General features: G+C 34.0%; 1 pseudogene; it reads left to right on the top strand.

The window, feature by feature from the left end:
- The first annotated feature begins 1,085 nt into the window (after positions 1-1,085).
- On the top strand, positions 1,086-13,487 carry LOC111888820 (phosphatidylinositol/phosphatidylcholine transfer protein SFH3-like; annotated as a pseudogene).
- Positions 13,488-16,221: the final 2,734 nt, after the last annotated feature.

The following is a 16,221-nucleotide window of genomic DNA, read 5'->3' as shown; positions in this document are numbered from 1 at the left end:
GGAACATATGCCAATATATTCCATCTATTAGTCTGCCCATAGCGTGGTTCACAGTACAACACCAATACCAACACCACAGCTATTGCTGATGCTGCATACAAAAGAAAGCTGAACCAAAAACATAATGGAATCAGCAAAAACAATCTCTTATTATTCACTATTCGCTATTCATTATTCATATACACACACACACACACACATATATATATATATATATATATATATATATATATATATATATATAAGTATAACAAACATCAACAAATGAGTAATGAGATTGCATGACTCACTTGGTTGTGTTGCTAAGTTCCAAATTTCTTCCACAGAGCCAATGGCATGTTTAGCAAGGGCATAAAGCAAATTAACAGTGGAACCCATTATGAAAAGCACAGATCCAGTACTCCTATTTTCCTCAATTTTCATTCAGTAAAAAGTTTTAGTTATTCTCCAACAAATTGGCAAATTCTCCAACAACCACTGTCAATTTCAAGAAATTCACTTATTTTTCAGATAAATAATACAGAGAAGCAAAAGAATCATATCAAGATATCAATCCTGAGGATAAAAGATATGAAAAAAGCTTACTAGTGAACATGCCAATCCACCATAGTGACTCCAGCAAATAACCATATCCTCCTGAGCCTTTATTACAAGTCAGAAACAATAAAAAAAACAAAACTTAAATTAATCAAAAGAACCCCTCAACTTGTAATAAGAACTTTCGAAAATTGAAGTCAATTGTCACAATGTACAGGTAAACAATTATACCAAAATTTCGTGATTTGATTTATAAGTATTGATGTAATACAAGATGATAGTTTTTTAGATGAAAACGTGATTAACAGTTACAACCTGTATTAAAATTATAGGCATCTAAGGCGATCACAACTACAAAACTCCTAAATGTTTAAGTTTTAGGTGATTCCTAGCAAAGAAATACAGGGTAAGTCTCGTTACTAACTTAGGATCGATGCATAAAGTTAATCAAATTGGTGTAATGGTACCTTAATCAATTGAAGTTCTCCCCTTAGATGTAAATTGAACCTTTTAAATATGAAATTAAAATCATAAGAATCTCAAAATTCATGGCGTTCTCACTAATTTCCAAGAGAAACCTACGTACAAAAGAAGAAATAGAACAAAGAAGGTGAAATCGGTGAATAAGTGAAAACAAAAAAAACACTAACCAGATACGATGAATGGTTTGTGATGCCATCTTTAATCATTAATCAAAATCAACAATTGTCATCTATCCCCTATAGACCAGAACAGGTGATGACGGATGACTATCAAAGATGAGCTCATACAAAATCGATGAGATTGACAAATTTTGAGCACAATTTCATTACCGATATAAATTTACACAAAAATACACCTAAATCCACAAGAATACACTTACCGATACACAATAGTGTGCAAACAGATACATACAAAAGCTTTAATTAGGGTAGACCGGAGGTGGAGTGGGAGTTGCCGCTTGAGCGGCTGGTTGTAAATTTGGCATGCGTCTTCTTCGCCTTCCTCTTTAACCCCTGTAAGAAAGACATAAAGTCCACACACCAATGGTGGTTCATAATAGAACATTTCACTAAGGTTGACTTACCCCGAGATATTTAGATCGATCCGTTGTGAGAATCTTCAAAGAAAGGGGTTGAAGGAGAAGCAAATGTGAAAAAATGGAAAAGAAACTCAAAGCCCTAAACCTTCAATGGCTTTTTTGGTGGTTTGGTGTTCTCTATAGCTACCGCTGACTTTGTCGGACGTTGCAGAGAGCATGTAGTAATACCCTAAATCGTCAGTTTTCTAAGAGTATGAAAAGGAGTGCAAATTTGATGCAACCCTAGCTTTTTGTTGATTCTTGCAAGGTTTTCGGCTTGTAGAAGATGAGAATTAGGCGTGGGTGTAAATTTTTTGGGATTTGATTTCCCTCCTTAGCTATTAAAGATGGAGTCTGATGAGGTGAGCGTTTCGGTGGAAGGAGGAGACGCAAGCGGGGTTTTTAATTTTTTTGGATTTCATTCCCCCAAAAAATGAAAACGCGCGCTCATAGACTAAAATTATAAAGCGACAGGGTAACACGACGCGCGTTTTAGGGTAGGTGCCCTCCGTGTTTTTAATTTTATTTTTGTTGGACACTAATTTTAGGGCACACAAAAATGTGTAACCTCTATCCTTCAAAATTTCCAGAGTTGACATTATTTTTTAGGGCACGCACGAATGCGCGTCCTTTATCCTCGCGCATCATTGTTTGCGCGTCATTAAAGGGTTGTTTTCTGGTAGTGTTACAAGAGTACTCATGAACACCGCAGTAAACTTGTGCTATGTCTAAACACTTAGACAATCTACAGTTGGATTCATGACAGTCTTACCTCATTACTTACTTCTAAAGTATGATTGACTATGGATGTCTGAATAACCTAGTTATTCGGGAAGTAAAACATGCGAAGTGAAAAAAAAAATCGAATCCAATATGGTCAAAACTTTTGAATATAAATAAAAACACTTATTATTTAATCAACATATTGATTACACATTATTCATTGTATAATGTTTCGACTAATCAACTTAGTACTTGAAATAAAATAGTAGTTATCTAATGCTCCAAGCACGCACACTATGTTTACCTATTGTCCTTTCTTTGTGAAATAGACCAACTATAAACATTTCCAATGACACTCATTTCACAATTCCAAATCCTTATTGTAAGTGTAAGAATACAAAATTCTCACCACTATTAGAATGTGTTAGATTCTAAACTTACATGCAATGATCCTTTTGTAATTTCAATGCACCAAAGTCATAGAGACTTGGACAATGATATTACAAATCACTCCATTAGAGATTGTTATAGGACAATTCCACATATACGAAGTCTCATATTCAAAATACATTCCTTTGAACATCCTTCTTGCATGAAAGTTTCTAACTTACACATAAATTCTTACTATCCAACTCCCATTATGGAAACATTTCCATATTTGCCATGCCAGAATCCTATCTATTCATAATCATGTTAATATGGTCCATCCATTACTATACTTCCAACTTTCCATAAGCAACCAATCTTTGGTGAACCTTGGATTGTCCTTAACAGTTGTTTAACAACTTTGTTCATATACGGTTCTGGTCCATTTTCCTTCTTAATGCCCTAGGCATTTGGAAAATTCAGAACACACATATATTATAGCATATGCAATCGATCCTATACCCGAAGCATATGGGACACGATTCATAATGTCTTACATAAAGACATGATAATTTACCAGTCTCTCGCTATAACGTTTCCATATATTATGTTGAGTCATTTCATCATAACATTCATATATGTTCATGACTAAATTCTATTAAAGTCTCAATCGAAGCTTTTAGACTTGAAATGAAGTATCAGTTCCTCTCCCTTAATTATAACAAAACAATTTTTTTAAAAACTGTGAAACTTTGCAAACTTTTTTTCTGTAATTAGCATTGCTAACTCGCAATACTTAACGTAATAATGGTGCTCCCACTAGCATATAATTACATTCTTACAAGCATAACACTTATGCTCCTACTGGTTTTGACATGTACCCAGAAATCAGCTGGACTTTTAGAAATTAATACTTATTGACTTTCTTTCCAAAGTTTAGATTTCTGATATAAGATGCTTTGGTAAGATCTTATCTAGGCTTCTCAAGATCATACACCTTTCAGTAGAAAGCTCATATATGTGTCTAAACAATTTTAGAACTTACAACAGTAAGTCCCGAATGTTCAAACTAGTTTTTATTTCTCATAATTCAAACTATAAAGAAGGATGTCGTAATCATAATAGAATTTGAGAATGCAATTAACACAACTGTAATCTCTTTAAAATCTACTTAGCGAATGCATTTCCTTACAATCATTTTCATCAAGTGGAGAGAAACCTTTACCACTTAGATTTATTGGTGTATGTGTTCCTATCCATGTGAATTTTTCAAAACCATAATCTCAAGACAAGGTTTGTGACAAATCCAAACTCATATGGACTGAACTAGTTCAATCTTATTTTCCTGCCATCTAGTAGCACAAGGGTCCTACCATTGCTTCCATGTTGTTGAGCAGCTCACCCCTACAGATAAATGCACTTTCCATTGATCAAGGCACTTTGCCTTATGCATTCAAATGAGAAATCATAGAACTCACATGCACAGTCAAACTAACCGGAATAAGCACATAAACAAGAATATGTCAATACAATAGGTTATCAACGTCAATTCGTGTGCTAGTGATAAACAATAGGTTTATTCTTGATTATTTCTTGAAACCTTTTTCAAAATCTTTAAGACCCCACTATCCTCTTGACATATAAGATTCTCTTGTCAAGAAACATTCCTTAACAAACAAATATTCAAGAGTTAGTGTGAGATCCTATCAAGACAACACTTCATGTAATTGGTCTTAGTTGATCTTTGTTTTTTTGTCCAAAACATCACAACTTACTAATTTCAAATGTGCAAGAGTAAGAAACATTTCTACTTCACATGTCATGATGTGTTATAAACCTACTTAAGATTATGTCACTCAAGGCACAATCTTGGGGTATGACTCAAAGACTCGATTTTGGAACGAAGTATGATTCAGCTTTTGATTTAACTATTTCAATAATTTTGATTCCTCTTCTCAGTCATACAAGTGTACTAAGGTGTCTTTAGAGGATCAATTGTGACATGGTTTGATAATCACTAAGATAATCATAAAACGCGATACTAAAGTACTCTCTTTTCCTTTCAGATTGGAGAAACTTTTATCTTTCTGTCTAGTTGATTCCTATTATTCGTTCTGCTATTCAATGAAACTTTTTCAATGATTCAGAATTACACTTTGTCTTATAATTATAACCATATTTACTTAACCTTTAGTAAATCATGACGAATAGTCTTTATCATTCTTTGTGGTGGATCTGAACAGTGCACATCATTGTGTACTAGATCCTTTCATCTTTCACTTGACTTACATATACATGTAAATAAGGAATTAGTCTCAATTTCCCAAGTACCAAGATTTTCATACATCACATGATTCAAATCATATGATTCCAAGTTTCTGTCCAATTGAAACTTGAGCGATAAGAATCTTTCCTTAAATAAAAAATTACGACACTACACAATTGACATAACTAAGAATCAATCATTTTCAATATTGCTATTAAATATATGAACGCCAATTTTCACAAATGCCATTGTAAGGAAATATAAAATAAGACAAAATCAAAATTTTCTTTATATATAAAATGTGCAGAAAAACTTGTCCTTGAAATGCAAACACAAATGAAAACTTTGTTCTATTCCTAAGCAATCTGTCATAACTTCTAAGAAGTAGCTCAAAAATCTTATCATCGAACCATGTGATCAAAATCCATCTCTTCGCGACCAGACTCAACTTACTCTTCCTTTAAACTTCCTTTCTCTTCTTCGATCCTACAAAACATCAAAATGCAATTTTATCACATCATGTTATTAAGAATCTATAAGAAGGAACTTAATAGAGTTAGATCATGAACTTACCTGAAGTAGACCCATACAATTTTATTTTACCATCTCTTAGATCTCTCAGGTAGTCAGGGCAGCTTCGCAACCAATGCCTCTTCTCTTGGCAATAGAAACAAACAGACTCTCTCGGAATGGTACATGGGACAATCACAAACTTAGTCTTTCTCTTTACCATTTGGTCAAACGATTTGACCTTGGCCAATCCCTTTCCATTAGGAAGAGAAATCTTTTCTAGACTTCCAATGTCACCATCTTCAATGTCCGGGGAAATTTGGAAAACAGATCTTCCAATCAAGTTTGCTTTACTAGTGTGCCAAATCATTGTTGATTCAGCATCAATAAGTAAATAAGTAAGATCGATAAGGGTCGTGTCATGGTTTGTCACATAGTAGTCTTTTACAAACTCACCATATGACTTAGGAAGTGAATGAAGAACCAAGTCAATAGCCAGCTTCCTTGGGAACGCGACACCCAACATTCCCATCCTGTCAATATGCAACTTTATGTCCAAGACGTGAGCACATACAAACTTTCCATCTTCATGTTTGTTTGCCAATAGGGCTTGAGTGATCTTGAACTTTTCAAATCAACGAACATGTAGGTTAGGAAGAATAATTGTAGGAGGTGGAGGAAGTGAATAATGATTTACATTTTCATGATCGAAGCGTGGAACATCATCTTCATGAGGGAAGCTATTTTCAAAAGATTTGGGAAGACCATAGTTGTCAGAATTAGACATCTACAAGGGAGAAATTCAAATTATTTGATTTAAGTCCTTAATATAACACCCAAATGAAATATTAAGGCTAGGACCCAACACAATATTCTACAATTCGGAAGAGAGATGTTGTAATCCAATTGTAAAATATTTGAAGGTAGGTAAATGACGATTTACCAATTTCCACCATGAAAAATAAAAATGAACATTAGGTTTTAAATGAATTGAAATTCCTAGATTCATTGAACTTTTCAATGGCATGTTTAATCTTAATTATGCCCTTCAAGTTTGTGACTAGGATACCGAGGATCACAAACAAGGTGTGAATAACCATGCAAATTAGTTTGGTACTCTCGAAGACATCTATCACCTAGTCAATGTGCCGGTTAACAACACACGCTCCACTGATCTATGATAATATCCTAGCTACCCATTGACATCCTACATTAGTCCCATATTAGTGTGTTGGTTAACCACACACGCTCCACTAACGAAAAATAAGGTGAAATGTGCAATTTAATGGATTAGCACCAAATTCAAATTTTTCCTAAGTAACTAAGATTTGGGAATTTATGAAACATTTATTTACTTAAAATATTCATTATACTTTTAATTAGGATGTCCTAACCTACCCGTTTGGCTAACAACCTCCACTAGTCAAGAGTGCGGTGGGTAAGAGTGTATACCCAGTGACGCTCATTTTACAAGCTGCTTCCTTAAACACCTCTTATAGACCAACTTCGTAAATGAGGCCTACTAACGGTACGAATGACTTTTAACTTATACATATATAATATATTAGACTTTTAATTTTATATAGTATAGGGGTGTATTTTAAAGCTTTAAAATACTAAGCAGTTTAATCTATTAATAAATTAGACCTTTAATTTAACTAAACTTAAACCATGTCATTATGGATTTCTTAATTCTCTCTTTTGATTAAACATTTAATTAATTTAATAAAACCACAAGGGTGTAATTTGAACTATTCATAACATCAAGGTTCTAAATTTAAGATTTTAAAATTAACGCTATTTAATTAAATTTTAAGTTACAAAACCAAGAGGTGCACATTTGAACCTTTTTAAATTACTAAAGTTTTAGAATTTAATATTTTAAAATTAAAGCTTTTTAATTAAATTTTAAATTCCAAAACTTGAGGGCAATTTTTGAAATTATTCAAAACCCTTTAAATTCCATAACTTAAGGAGTTAATGTTTTATGAATGAGACTTTTCAAATTCCATAACTTGAGGGCAAATTACGAAACTCTTCAAGAAACATTTAAATCAAATTTTAAACTAATAAAATTATCATATAATTTATCATTTACCGATTTGACCTAATTTAACTCATATAGCAAGATAATTTCAAATAATACAAATAACTAGCTTATCAGATAAACTAACAACTATCTTAAAAATTTGACAATTATCTTTTAATTGGATGAGGATAATCACTACCATATCAGAAAAATCAGATTTTATGATACAAAACAGTTTATGGTAACGAACCTAATCCAATTTTGGCTAAAAAAAAACCTGAAAAACTGCCAACTGATGATCCAGTTCGTCGAGTCGGATACTGGAATCGTCGAGTTCATCACCAAATGACCCCACTCGTCGATTCCAATAACGGGACTCGTTGAGTGCACTGTCTGGACAACAATTTTTCAAAATTTCCACTTTAAACATTTAACCAATGCATCAATATAACAGAAAACACACATGGCTCTGATACCACTATTGGGTTTTATGTACTATAACACTCCTATGGTGCACATACAACCCTAATGCCTTGGATCTAAGTTTTCTGTAATTATACATGCAACTTCATATTATCCAAAGCATATACACTAGCTAGCATGGAATTGAAGATATATAACATAAAAACTAGTTAGATGAATACCTTATTTATGTAGCTTGTAGAACTTGGCCTTTCAAGAGCTTATCACCTCAAGTGTGATGCCTAAAATGGTTCACAAACACCAAAAGAAAGAGGACGACTTCGAGAGAGAGGTTATGAAGTTCCAAATTTGGCTAGGGTTTCATCTATGTTCACAAGTGCCAATTTTTAGGAGTATAGGGGTTACTTTTATAGTGTGGAATTCCTAGGGTGTAACTAGTAAACTCTAATTCACTTCCTTGGGCCTTTAATCCAATAATCCATATGATAAGACCTTTGGACTAACTCTTCATGGATTCCCACATAGAATTAGTACATCCTAATTAATATGGATCATTAGCCCAAACTATAAATATCATTGATTTACCTTAATGAGTCTCAGTTAATTTAATCAGTCTCTTTTGATCACTATATTAATTATTGATCAATACTAATAAAGTAATATGATTATTTTTCAATTAATATATTATACTTATAATATATTAATAAATCACAAATAACCTCTTTCTCAAGTATCCATCGTATCAAATTGCTCTGGTGAAGGCAACCTAAAATGGACCATGCTACTCCTGAGTCAAGTGCATACCAATTATATTTATGAGCTTAGACACGTGATCCAACATAGTTAACTCTTCATTTCCTATCATTCTTGTCGATTGAATGCATGGGATTCATAAAGTTTGCAACTTTATGAATCTCTAGGGCAAAATGGTCCCATGGTGGGCTAGATCTAGCTTTTGATCAAGCATGGATGACATGAATGGACTTTTAGGGTGTATTTTCCCTTTTTGGCTATTTTAACTTCAAGACATGCATTGGACATGCATGTCCATAAAGCCTTCATCTTTGGATCATTTTGAGGATTATAACCTCTTCTTGAAAGGAGGGATTCCAGACCCCTAGAGTCTTGAACCATGTGGCTACGCTTTTGAGTTTTCCAACCTTTGTTAAGGGCTTTAGAGCATTCGGAGTTGTTCTAGAGGTTAAAGTTGGAAACTTTAACCTTATAGACACCTTTAGGTTTTAGATCTAAGCCGTAGAGTCCTTGCAAACAACGTATCATCAGAATAAGCAAATAGGGGAAAACTCGACGAGTTGCCTAGACAACTCGACGAGTTGGATCGGGTTTCCCCGTCTACTGTACATTAAGTGAACTTGTCGGGTTGATGAGACAACCCGGCGAGTTGGATAGGGTTTGTCCCGGTTTTTTGGACTCTGAAGGAACTCGACGAGTTGCTAGTTGCACTCGATGAGTTGGGGTCAACATGGACTTTTAACTTGGACTTTGACTAGGGTTGACCAAGTTTAACCTTGAGGGTATTTATGTTATTTTAGGATTTTGACAAGTTAATCACATGACGGTTATAGACAGTTGAGTTGGTACTGCGCGTTGGGACTTATCTGATCCTATCTTATTAGTTCAATATTCTTGAGAGGTGAGTCTCCTTACCATAACAATGGATCGAAGGCACCAAGACCGACCCATTATTTGTTATGTGACATGCTAGTTGGTTATGGGATATGTGGTATGCTAGTTGTAATTGTAGTACTTGCATGAAAGACCTTGGGGGGTTCCCGAGGCACTTGGATGTAAGACCTTGGAGGGTTTCCATGACATCCTTAGTAAAGACCTTGGGGGGTTCCTGGGGAACTTGGGTGTAATACCTTGGAGTGTTTCCATGGCATCTTTGGGCTAAGACCATGTGGGGGTTCCCATGGCTCCCGGAGTAAGACCCTGGAGGCTTTCAAGGGCACCCTTATATGTTTGTATGTCTGATTTTTATGGTAGTGGGCTAAGACCATGTGCGGGTTCCCATGACACCTGTAGTAAGACCCTGGAGGGTTTCCAGGGCATCCCTATATGTTGTATGCATGGCTTATATGGTTTATATAGCTTTTATAGTTAATATGGATTATGTGATTATGTGGATTTTGTGGGGTATGCTCTGGGGAACTGACTAAGCATTAGCTTACAATTTGTTGATTGTTTCAGGTACTTCTGAGCCTAAGGGCAAGGGCAAAGATTGATGGCGCGACATGCACTCTCTCAGGCGTTTTATGGGACACTCTAATATTAGAAATAAAAATGTTGATAGTATGAATTTGAAAACAATTGTTCCTGAGATTTTGTGGTTTATTGGAAATGATTTGATTATTTAAAAGTGAAATGTTTCTTTTGAAAATTTGGGTCGTTACATTAATTATGGCTTATGATGATTGTATCACTAACATAATATAATCTTTTATTTGTTCATGAATTTTGCAACGCACCTATGTAAAAGCGTCGGTATGAACCTCCATATTTCTTTTTCATTTGGACATTTCATATACGTGTAGCATATAATTTCTAAAATGTGTAGGCATTTGACAACGGTCCTAAATTCGACATCACAATCAAACTTACAAAATGCAACCTTGAATAACCATATACACATACCTCTTGACCACCCCAATCTGTCAAGTATGTTTCCGTTTCTATTATAAGAATGTATGTTGTCCTATTTTTTTTACTCTCTTATACCCAAAATAATCTTAGTTTTTTTTAAAATGAATTAGGCATGGAGAAAGTGGAGGTAGAGAGCCAGTGGAGGTAGAGAGCCCTGAGGATGAAAAGAAGTGTAAACGTAACTCTTTCATGCATAAGGCAATTAGTGCCTAGAAGAGGTTTAAAACTTCCTTCATAAAAAAGGGAAGGAAGAATAGTAGAGTCATGTATGTTGTTGTTGAAGATGTTCATGATGTAGTGGAAATAAATCATGACGAATACCAGAAGAATAGTCGACGCTTTACGTCAAGCTTTGATATCAGAAGAATTATTACCTTTAAATCATGACGAATACCATATGATGTTAAGGTTACCAAATTTTCAATCTTTTTGATGTTTTAATGTGAAAAAGTAAGTTTCTAACTATGTTACTATAGATTCTTGAAGGCCACGAAATTTGATATTAGAAAACCAAGCAAATGTGGGCTGATATGCTTAAGTTGAGAACGGAATTTGGTGCAGATACCATCATGGAGGTACTTTTTGTCGAAATGATAAAATTTCCCCTTTATAGGTGTCTTAAGATGTGTTTCTTTATTACTTAATGTGTTTATTGGGCCACTTAATCTAGACAACTATGCATGGATGTTTCCTTTCTACTTAATTTGGACAAAATGACTAAATGGGTTAAGTAAAAAAACATGGCTTGATGTATTAAGAAACCCATCCCTTTTTCCTTTCTAAATAAAATGGTCATTTAGATTTCATTCATATAACGTTTATTCAGTTTAAAAAAATAGACCTTATGTAGACAACTTTTTATCCAGACAAACATCATTGCCTATTCAACTATTTTATCCATACATCATACATGACTTAATGAGAAAAAAGAAAGGAAGAATGACTTTGGGGACATTGTGATTTACCTCCTCCACGTTGGTTCTAAAACTGCGCTATACCTTAAATGGCCAAAGACCCATTTGGTGAATTTTTGTTTTGGTTTAGGATTTTGAATTTGAAGAGAAGGAAAATATTCTTGAATACTATCCTCAAGGGCATCATGGGGTTGATAAAGATGGAAGACCTATTTATATCGAGAGAGTTGGTCAAGTTGATGCTACAAAGCTTTTACAAGCCACCATGTTATGGAATTTGAAAGAACCTTTACTCATAAGTTCCCCGCTTGCTCAATTGCTGCTAAAAAACACATCGACCAAAGCACCACCATTCTTGATGTTCAAGGAATCGTAAGTTAATTAATTCTAAAATCTAATGTAAAAATTAGTAAGTTTTTAATTCAGTGGTGATGAATTAGGGACTAAAAAACATGAGCAAAGCTGCTAGGGAACTTATCCAAAGTCTCCAGAGCATTGATGGAAGCAACTATCCTGATGTATATATAACCTTTAGTATACACGTTTCTTGATATATTTTTATAAAATTAAGAAATTTGTTGGTGTGTTTATTTATTTTTTTTATGTTCCTTATAGACTCTATCTCGCATGTACATAATCAACGCGGGGTCTGGCTAGCTTTAGGCTCTTTTGGAACACACTCAAATCCTTCCTTGACCCCAAAACTACAGCCAAGATTCATGTAACTTAATTTGTACCAAAATTTTCTATAAAAGTTCCTTTTTATTTATAAACTCGTGACTAATAAATGATATTATTGAGTAGGTTATGGGCAACAAATACCAGAGCAAGCTCCTGGAAATCATTGATGCCAGGTTCCTTTACAAAATGATTATTATAGGACATTTGTTTTGTTTTTATTAGTTGTGTGTTGATTTGGTTCATATGCAATTTGTTGTTATATATTTTGACAGTGAACTTCCGGAGTTTTTGGGTGGTATAGTTGCAGTTGTGAAGATAAAGGCGGTTGCATGCGATCTGATAAAGGTCCATGGCAAGATTCAGATATCATGAAGGTCATATTCATATTAAAAATAAGATTTATTTTACTGTTGAATTGTGTATTAGTTAATCTTGAAGCATTCTTAGATGGGTTCTAATGGTGAACACAAATGTTCCAAGGATGCAGTTGTAGAAGAGAAGATCATTTCTGAGGATCAGTCTGTAATTTCATAAATCTTTTTTAGCCTTCATTTTATTGTCTTTTATTTCTACTATAAATTTCTTAAAATTTTCCTTTGATAGATTCACATCAAGCCCTCACAACTTCCTCCAGTTCATGAAGAAGTAAGTCAGTATGTCACCATATTCGATTGAATCCAGAGGAAAATATGCATAAAAAAAATTAGGGTTGTTTGGTTTAAATTGATGTGTAGGATTGTATAAGGAATGAAAGGGTGAGCAAAGATTGTAAACCAGAGTAAAAGGGTAATGACGATTGTGGCGAGGTTAGTTCTTCTAGTGGTAAGGTAGGGAAGCAGGTGGTTATATACGGGTTTAATGACGTTGTTTATGGGGATTGTGACATTGAAATTCCACTGGGTTTTTAGACGATGACAATAAAAAACCCAAGATTTCAAGGACGGAGTGTCAGGACTTGATGAAACGGCTAGCGGATCTGGAGGAGAAGGTGGTTGCGCACAACGGCAAAACGGCTGAGCTGTCGCCGGAGAAAGAGGAGATGCTCAACACCGCTTTGAGTCGTCTTGACGCCTTGGAAACAGAGCTCGCTGCTGCCAACAAGTACATACCTTTAAGTTTAAGATTTTGGTTTTCGAACATGATGATGAAGTAGCAGAATTATGTAAGTTCATAATTTATGCAGGCTCTTGATGAGTCGCGTGTTCAACAACAAGTGGTGGCGTTTTTAGAAAAGAAGAAGAGAGGGAGGAGGAGGAGGAGGAAGAAGAAGAAGAAGAAGTTCTGTGCTTTCTAACACACACCCATAAATCTAGATTTTACACACTCATGAACACACATTTGGAAATCTGATTTTTTTGGGGGATTGTTCTTGAAATCAAGTTTAGAATCTTGGGTTGAAGAACACCCAAGAATCTGGCCAAAACTAGAAATGAAAAACAAAACCCATGTTTTAATATCAAGGGTTTGTTCAATCGTAAAAAAAAGCTCCGAACATATTTTTGATTTCTGAGTTCTTGACAATTAAAGGTTGTACCGATGAACAAACCACCTTACAAAAGATGGAATCGTTTCTCTGCTAACACAGCGGGTGCATGTTGATCGTGTTCGTCCCTAGAAACATATAGATGAAGGTCTTGAGTTCTTGATCATGTTCGTCCCCATAAATGAAACTTGAGGAACACACACAAAATCAAGATTTTAAACTTAAATTTTTGGATTTTTTTTGAAAGAAATCGAGATTTTAAACCCATATCATAACAAGAATGTGGATGTACATTCTTGAGTGTGTGTTCTTGTTGAGTTTTTGAGTGTTTTGGTCAACAAAAATCATGTTTGGCTGGCTAAATCTACAATAGACGATCATACTCATCATTAATCATGACTTTTAAACAAGAAAAAAAAAAGTTCATTGGGAGATAACTTTGCACCATCTATTCCTCTTTGTTTTTGTCAATTTAATAAACATTGGCCTTGTTTTAACTCCTCTGATAAGTTTTTTCCAATTTTTGCTCATTCACAATTCTGTAGTTTAAACTTGAATCAATTCTAATTCGATTGGAAATATATAATTTTATTTGTTTAGAGGAATTTTAAGTTTAATGGTAATGTGGGTGGTTGACAGACATGTGTTTACCCTTTTTAAACCCTACAACGTGTGAGAAACTGAGAATCATAGTGTGCCCAAAACCATCACACAATATATCAAAGCACTCTCAAAGTCAACAGAGTTAGAACAAAATGTCTTGTTTGCACATGAATGTTAAAAAAAAAAAACAACATAAAACTGGAAATAGTTGCATACACATTCATACGCTTTTCACCCGCATGATTTCTTCTTCTGCAAAGACACGTCACAATAATTGATCAATAAGCAATTAAACATTTCATGCTTATATGCTAGGAAATGTAACACTATCATATTATCATATTCATCAAAACTCAACCTGAACTTTTTCTCCTCTTGCACATCAATGTAAGCCAACAATTCTTCTTGCCTCATCAAAACTTCATGTAGAACCAACAAAACAAGTAATTAAAAAAATACAATAATCTGAATCATATTATGTATCACCCATGAATCCAAATTATATGTTTCGGACATTAAAAAAATCAAAGAAAATGTTACAATTCATTAATTTCGAATTTTATATAAAACTCCTAATATGATAATTTAGAACATTTATTAAAAGAATTTATTTGATATTTAAATTAAATTTAAAGGGTTCAATTGACTTTTAATTAAGTTTAGAGGCCTAAAGTCTCTAAAGAGAACTACAAATAAATGAAATTAGTTTAATTAGATCAAAAAGGAAATTATAGAAGTTTAGCGGGTAAATTGCAACTTCAAAAAGTATCATTTTGTAATGAAAATTGGGAATGGGATAGAGTTTGACAAGTTCCGAAAGATGAAGGACCAAATGTTGAAGAAATAACTCATGCAACGATTTGGTTATTCGCAGCCGCACACTCCTCTACACAGGCTGCACACTCCTCTACACAGGTGTTTGTTTTAGTTTATTTTTCAGGCTTTTTAGTTTATAAGTTTATATTTTGGGCTTATGAAAAAATTACTGTTTGGTTAGCTTATTAGCTTAAGCTTATGAGCTTATTTTATCTAAAAATAAGCCAATTTCCATAAGTCATTTCAATTCAACTTTTTTTTTTTACAACGACATGAGCTTATTTATGTATATTTATGCATTTACCCTTATTCTTCTTTCCCCAAAACACCACAAATGTCTTCCTCAATTGTGTAATGTAAGCATGTCCATTTTAGTCATTTTACAAAATATAAACTAACCAAACACTATTTTGAAAAGAGCTTATTAACTTTAAAAGTCATAAGGTAATCCAAATACTTTTTTACTTTGTAAGCTAATAAGCTTATTAGTTATTAAGCTATTAAGCACATAAGCTTAAGCCCAAAAAATAAGCTTACACAAACACCGCCTAACTTGCATATTTTCAACCCAATAAGTTTGAGATGATAGAGCGGAAGAAGGAAAGAAAGATGTGGACTCATTTGAAAGTTGAAAGAGTTCTATGCTTCCAAGTTTTCAGTTTGGATTCGTGATTGTTGTTGGTCTCACGTGTTTTTCCATACCTTCCTTTTGTTTCATAAACTTGTCTTAAACATCCCTCATACTTATGGATACATGAGGATGTCTTGAACTCATGTATACAGCCCCATAAATGTCTTGGAAACACCCTAACATCGAGATTGACAGGCACAACAATTTTTACTGATCTTCCGAGCGACCTAGAGGACAACTGGGACTAAATTGAGGAAAACCGCCAGATACAAGAGGGGTAGGATAAAGTATATTTTGGAATCTCCTCATATGGCATAATAATTAAAATTAATTAGTAAAGATGTAAACCTAAGTATGTAACTATGTTAAAGTGTTAAGGTTACCGAGAATGATAAAATGGTAACTAACCATAGACACACGACAAGCCCATATAAAGTGAAGTAAAGATAAATGTCATTACTTAAGTTGAGTAATACCAAAGTAGATATTCTTATTGTATTTTATAATGATTAATG

Source organism: Lactuca sativa, chromosome 5 (assembly GCF_002870075.4).
Source record: "Lactuca sativa cultivar Salinas chromosome 5, Lsat_Salinas_v11, whole genome shotgun sequence".
Lineage (NCBI taxonomy): Eukaryota > Viridiplantae > Streptophyta > Magnoliopsida > Asterales > Asteraceae > Lactuca > Lactuca sativa.
Note: the sequence above shows the minus strand (reverse complement) of the source record. Positions and strands in the feature narration are given on the sequence as shown.